The 7,116-nt window shown below is 41.9% G+C and overlaps 1 long non-coding RNA gene across 1 annotated transcript; it reads left to right on the top strand.

The window, feature by feature from the left end:
* Nucleotides 1-828: 828 nt before the first annotated feature.
* LOC141410029 (uncharacterized) lies at nt 829-3,827 on the top strand. Its single transcript, XR_012433280.1, has 2 exons — nt 829-1,076; nt 2,578-3,827. It is a non-coding gene; the product is annotated as an uncharacterized lncRNA (long non-coding RNA).
* The last annotated feature ends 3,289 nt before the right edge of the window (nt 3,828-7,116 follow it).

Below are 7,116 nucleotides of genomic sequence, written 5' to 3'. Positions count from 1 at the left end.
GAGGGCAGGGTTGGTGGCACCCGTGCAGCCCATCACCACCCAATCTTATTCTCAGTTCCTTTGACAGTTGGGGCTTCTACAGTTCCTCAGAAGTGATGGAGGATTGTTCTACCTCGACCTATGCCTTCTCCTTTACTGGACACTCTCAATGTTGAGAATCATACCCAATTTGCAGGGTCCTCTTGGGTTCACAGCAAATGCCAGAGTATGCTCTTTCTCCCACTTTCACCCAGTCTGAACATCCAACCCTTTGGCCATGCATTCAGTCATAAACTCACCCTTAACCTAAAATACCCTGACACTGAGTCTTCTCACCCTGCACATTCCTGGCCAGCCTCCTGGTGACTCAATGCCGCATGTCTGTCATTAGCTGTCCGTCTCAGCCACTGCTGTCCTCCTTGAATTGCAAGTATCTAGAGGACAGGGGCTGAATCCCTGCAGTGCTGTCTGCAATTCTCAGACCTGCCTTCATCACCTCTGGTAACTAACCTGACCTCTGGTTTGGGCTGCCTGTCTTTTTCGTGCTGATGAAAATGCATGCAAAGCACACCTAGCAGGGGGTGCAGACCTGTAAGTGGCCTTACTTTCCAGATTGTTCATGTGCCTTCTCAGCACCTAGCATTTCATTATTTCACCTCCACCTTGTTCCAGATGGGTTTAAGGCATCATCTTGGAACATGAATCGCCACAATAATGAGTGAGGACAAACTTTCATAGCTTTTGCAGAGCAGAGTGACTGGTCTATGACAAGCCTTTTTGCAATTGTGCATTTTCATCTACATTCATCTTTCAGCTCAATCATCATTTTCCTTTTTTTTTTTTTTCAAGTCTCATGAGTCTCCAGATCATAGCAACTGCAACCATTTTTCTGTGGAAAGGGCTCTGCGAAGTTCCTAAGCATGGTCTTCTTTAAGCCTCGACATGACCCTGTGATACAGGTAGTGGATTCTGTTACATCCGTTGCAAAGATGAGAAGCTGAGAATTAGAGAGATTACAGAGGTCACAGAGAGCAAGTGGAGGGGAGCAGGACTCTTTCTGCTGCATCTTTTGGCCCATCGCATCCTGCGCTGTCCAGGTGAGAGCACTCCACAGGTGAGGGGCATTTGAATGGAGGTGGCAGGGTTACCCTGCAGAGGTCAGAAAAGCTGAAAACCATCTCAGTCAGAAGTTCCAGGACTTGATGGAGTCAGGGAGCCAGAACAAATGCTCAGTCATCTCTAGGAGGAACGATGAGCTGGAATGCCAGTGAGGTCTGAGAGATGGTCTTCGGGGGAAGTTGCCTAGTCTTTGTATGGGACCTCCAGCTTTCACACAGCCTCAGGGAAGGATCTTATAAAAACTGCAAGCTAAGCACAGGCTTAGAAAGACATGTGGGCACTGGTAGTTGAGTGAGGAGAAATTCTCCACTTTGCTTCTCTGGGACTTGTTTTGAATGAGTAAATGGAAATTTGGCAATTTTAAGGCTAGTTTCTAGGCTTCGTTAATATTTCTCATAAGTCAAATTCTCTGCCATGGTTATTGGGTTTAAGTGAAATTCTAAATTTCTTTTTTTCTTTCTTTTTTTTTTTTTTTTTTGAGTTGGAGTTCACTCTTGTTTCCCAGGCTGGAGTACAGTGGCACTATCTCGGTTCACTGCAACCTCCGCCTTTCAGGTTCAAGTGATTCTCCTGCCTCAGCCTCCCAAGTAGCTGGGATTGCAGGCCTGCCCCACTGCACCCAGCTAGTTTTTGTATTTTTAGTAGAGACGGGGTTTCATCATGTTGGCCAGGCTGGTCTTGAACTCCTGACCTCAGGCGATCCACCCACCTCGGTCCCCCAAAGTGCTGGGATTATAGGTGTGAACCACTGTGCCCAGCTGAAATTCTAAAATTCTAATGCCCACTGCTTTTCAAAGACCCGGATTAAATGGGACTCTTAAAAGAAATGGCTTTTTGTTGAGTATGCCCCCTGGAGAACCCGGGTTTCTGCAGTTTCCTTTTATCCTGTGAGAAAGATGCTAGTGATTCTTTACTTGTGAACAGGCGTGATGGAATCGCCTGTTTTAGTTACTGTAACAATGCTGTGTAGCAATTGTATTATTTGGAAATAATATACCATATAGAGTAACAATAATGTAATATCAAAGGACTCCTGTCTTGGTTTTAGATAACGGGAAAGCAGATTTTGTTTTCTTCTCTTAGTGGATGGTTTAAATTGCCATCAGCGAATCAGTGGTTAGTTGATCATTGCGGACTTTTGGGTCCACTTACTGATAATTACATGAAGTCAATTATTTTTAAAACTTCTTGATTTTTAAATCATGGCCTCTCATTTAGCCTTCCTAACTTTTTATGTGCGGGGAGGGAAGGGGTAGGCCAGCCAATGTGATATTACTGTCACAATATTACTGCCATTGAATGACAGAACTTTCGGGGTCTCAAAGGTATGTCATCCAAAAGTTAAACTCGGCTTTTCATTTGATAAAACACGTATTTCTATCATAGGTTACTTTGCCAATAAAAGTAGCAAATGCGGTGGATAACCCGCCAAGGTACTTACCAGGTTCCCTGACAAAGTCGCATTTCTGTGTTTTACAGAATTTCTACAGTGTACGATGCTGTGGCTTATTCAGAAATGTTGACGGGAAGATAAGAGAAAGGAGGAATGAACAAGAACAGGACTAGGTGCTTTTGTGGATGATAGCTTTCTATCCCCAGTGAAGATGGGTCCAGCCTCCTCCGGCCCTTTGTTTCCGATGTATTCATGTTGACTTCTATTCTCAGAGCCCGGCTGCCCCCTGCCAACTGTCTGTGACGGTGGAGGCCTGCCTTGGGAACACTCCGAAGCTTCCCAGTTCCTGTGTTTGTAATACCACAGTGCTCTGCCCGCAAAGCCCTGAATAGTGTCTTTGTAACAGCATGCAAGATATTTAAGATGTTAAGGGGCCACATTACCAAAGAATGCCTTTAAAAAGAGGAAAATTAAATGACCAATAAAGAAGGAATCCTCACAAGTTCCTATTGTATCTTATAAAAGGGAGCACTGATGTATTTAGGTCTAACTCCTCCAGGTCTTCAGGAAGTTGCCAAGCTCTCGCTCCACTCCTCCCCTTCAATGGGAGCCAAGGCTGAAATCTAAGTCCAAATTAATGAATCTGTTTCTAAGTTTGGGAAGGAGCAGCTAAACCACAGCTGTGAGTCTCGGGTCACTGGGGATTTCTATTTCAAATGCAGCCAGGATAGAATCTCTGAATTTATTTGATTTGGGAACAGGATAAGAAATTGATAATATCTGATTTGTAGATTAGCCCTGGAGGAGGAAATACTAATTTCAAATATCATTCATCTTCCTTTTTATCTAGTCTCTTCAAGCTGTAATGAAATTAACCGAGGACTGAGTCCAGCTTGTGGAAACCTCAGAGGAGTTTGCACATTGAACTGGCAAATTAATCTGTGAACAGCCCACAGTTCAGCATTTATTTAGTCAATATTCAGTGAATAATAAAGGTGGAAAGCACATTTTTTATTTGTCCATTTACTCATGGAAATATTTTCATTCAAGACTACACCTTGAGATTTATTTCTCATTTCAAAAATCATACATTTTCCACCTAATTGCAGTTTCTTTTTGCTCCGATGAAAACCTGAACTATTCAAGTAAATGTATTTACAAGTTAAACTTAGCAGACTTATTTGGAAGGAGAATTAGAGCAGGACTCAGGAGATAAGAAATATGTTTATTTCAATGGAGAAGTTTATCATGGAATGGTCCCAAAGAATTATGTAATTAATGTAATATGAGATACAATAAACAGATATAAACTATTAAAATTCTGCATAAAACAGAATTTCAGAATCTGGAGATCATTAGGAAATTTCTGCCCTTTGAGTATATTATAAATGGGATGAAATTATTACATATCATGCCTCCCCACATTCCTGTGAGGCCAATGGGTATTACCAATACATTTATTCGATAAATGGTGAGAATGTATAGTGTCATTTATTGGATGGAATTTGGACCCAGTCAACTGGGCTAGAATTCTGGCTCTATCACTTATTATCTGTGTGAACTTGAGCAGACCACGTGAATTCTCTGAGCATCGGTGTCTTATCTGTGTAGTAGGGAAAATAATAAATCAATGATAGGTAATTGCCCAGGTTTAAATGACATAATTGACTAGCACAGTGCTGGGATATAGAAAGCACTATATGAGGAATTCTTCCTGTTAAAATGATACACCATATTCTGTACTACACATTTGAAATAGTAAGACCAAGACGTCATTTTCAAGGAACTCATAGCAAGGAAGGAAACGTGTAAGCAATTAAAAATAAAAGCAGCATTAAAAATTTTGGCATACAAGTCCAAAAAAAAAAAAACAAAAAAAAAAAACCCTACAAAGTCAGGGAGAACGGTCTTAGAGAAGGTATATGGAGATGACAGAATTGAAGAGAAAGCCAGCCATGTGTGCACAGGAAGCAGTGCTTGCTTTTGGATTCACACATGTTGAGAAAACAGATCATTAATCAGTGAATATTTGACTCATAAAAATGACTGACTGAGTGAACAAACAAATGAATAAAAAACAAAAACAAAAATAAATGAATGGATTTGCAACCAGACAAGTGCTCAAGCAAAGGGGGCATTATTTTTAATTGCTTACATATTTCCTTACTTGCTATAATATGAGTTCCTTGAAAATGGTGTCTTGGTCTTACTATTTCAAATGCATAGTACAGAATATGGTGAATCATTTTAACAAGAAGAATTCCTTATGTAGTGCTTTCTGTATCCCAGCGCTGTGCTAGTCAATTATGTCATTTAAACCTCGGCAATCAGCCATCATTGATTTATTATTTTCCTTACTACACAGATAAGAAACTGAGGCTCAGAGAGTTCAAGTGATTTGCTCAAGCTCACACAGATAATAAGTGATAGTGTAGCAGGACAAGCCGCAGACAAAACCCCTCAGACACCGAGTTAAAGAAGGAAGGGCTTTATTTGGCCAGGAGCTTCGGCAAGACTCACGTCTCCAACAACCAAGCTCCCCGAGTGAGCAATTCTTGTCCCTTTTAAGGGCTTACAACGCTAAGGGGGTCCACGTGAGAGGGTTGTGATCGATTGAGCAAGCAGGGGGTACGTGACTGGGGGCCGCGTGCACCAGTAATCAGACCGGAACAGACCAGGACAGGGATTTTTACAATGCTTTTCCATACAATGTCTGGAATCTATAGATAACATAACTGGTTAGATCAGGGGTCGATCTTTAACCAGGTCCAGAGTGTGGCGCTGGGCTGTCTGCCTGTGGATTTCATTTCTGCCTTTTAGTTTTTACTTCTTCTTTCTTTGGAGGCAGAAATTGGCCATAAGACAACATGAGGGGTGATCTCCTCCCTTAATAGAGCCAGAATTCAAGCCCAGTTGACTGGGTCCAAATTTCATTCAATAAACACGACACTACACATTCTCACCACTTATCAAACAAATTAATGAATTGATAATCCATTAATTTAACCACTGAGGTTAATTTAACATTGAAGGTTAATTTAACAACCTTCAATCCATCCTAGATCCGATGTTTAGAGCTGGAAGAGACATTAGAGATCATCAGGCATAGCCAAAATTAAAAACTCCAAACAGTCTAAGATCAAAGAGTTTGTGGTTAGAACTAGAATCCTGGTCTGCTCAATCTGTCAATTCTCATATCATGTGGTCTCTCTGTAAGTTTCTCTACAATGATTGATCCCAATTGGAGAAGGAAGTTGCCGTGGGTCAGGAGGGTTAAAAAATAACAGGAAAAAAAAAAAAAAAGAGCTCCAATGGGTGAAGGGCAAGATGTTCTGAAAGACAGAAGAGAAAGGACGCCTACAAAGAGACTCCCAGAGAGAGGGAGTCTCTAGGAACCCATTTTCTGAGATAACATGCATCGTGAATCACTCATAATGCCCTGCTTCAGGGAATAGTAATCAGAGTGTTTCTCCCATGTTCTGTTCTTGGAAATGCATCTTGGAATAACTTACATTCAAGGACGGATAAAGAGGTTAAACCTTTAGGTTTTCATTCGAAAGAGGGACCCGGGTTCCCTACTCTGATGGCAAAGCTTGTTGTATACCCTGCGGCATGTTTCAAGAAGCCCTTTGAGTTCTTCTGGTTTATGAGTTATCTCCAAGTTGGGAGGTAGAGCAGGGGCCCCAGGGCACAGGCTCACCCACACAGCAGAGCCAGAGCTCATCACAGCTGCCCTCCAGGCTGTTGGGTTTTGTTTGGATGCTGCAGTAATTTCTGGTGATGAACGAGAGTAGAGACTGCCCTCTGGAGCAGCTGTTTTACTGCCCTTCTAGGAGAATGGGCTCTGGACTTTTTGGTTTCCCAGACTAGTATAATCTTCCAAAGACAGTGAAGTCTGACCGGGTTGCCAAACCTGTATTTTGCCAACAAGGACATTATAAAGAAAACCAAATAGATACAACTATTACCTCATATATGTCATTAGAATTTCATAAGACATTTAACATTTCACGTGAAAAAAGAGGGAAGAAAGTTAAATTTGGAAAAATAAGACAATGCTCATGACTGTATTTAGCTTTATAGAAAACTCTCTACATTGTCATTATTTTTCTCACCTCAACATGAACCAATAAAGATTTTGGCAAGGATCAGTCATGATTCCCCAAACAGTTTTTGCATCTGATCTCAGGACCCAAAATTTAGATGTAAGAAGGATCTTGTATTTTCTCAGCCTGACTGTCAATAGTACCAAGTCGCAGCCAGCAACAACTGTTCACAATGGAAGGACGCCATCATTCCTTCAGACAGACGAGTCTCTCTTCTTTCTTTTCCTGCTTCCCTAAAAACACTCTGTGTGTTCACAGTATTGCCAAACTTTGGACCCACGTCATCCTGCTCTCCTACTGAGATGTTCTGTTGGCCTCCAGCTGAGGCAGGACAAGTCAGGAAGGCGGTCTTGGGCTGTAACAGCTCCCAGGACCCCCACTTGTAAGTGCTAAGCCAACGCTGAATCTTAGCTGTTCTGCACACTCTTCCCACATTAGTTCCCAAATGTGCAGTTGGCACAAGAATCCCAACAGCCAGTGCAACTGGCTTTCATCAGCAGGTTCACAGCTGTGGGGTTC

Source organism: Macaca fascicularis, chromosome 4 (assembly GCF_037993035.2).
Source record: "Macaca fascicularis isolate 582-1 chromosome 4, T2T-MFA8v1.1".
NCBI classification, from domain to species: domain Eukaryota; kingdom Metazoa; phylum Chordata; class Mammalia; order Primates; family Cercopithecidae; genus Macaca; species Macaca fascicularis.
This window is presented reverse-complemented; position numbering and strand designations above follow the sequence as displayed.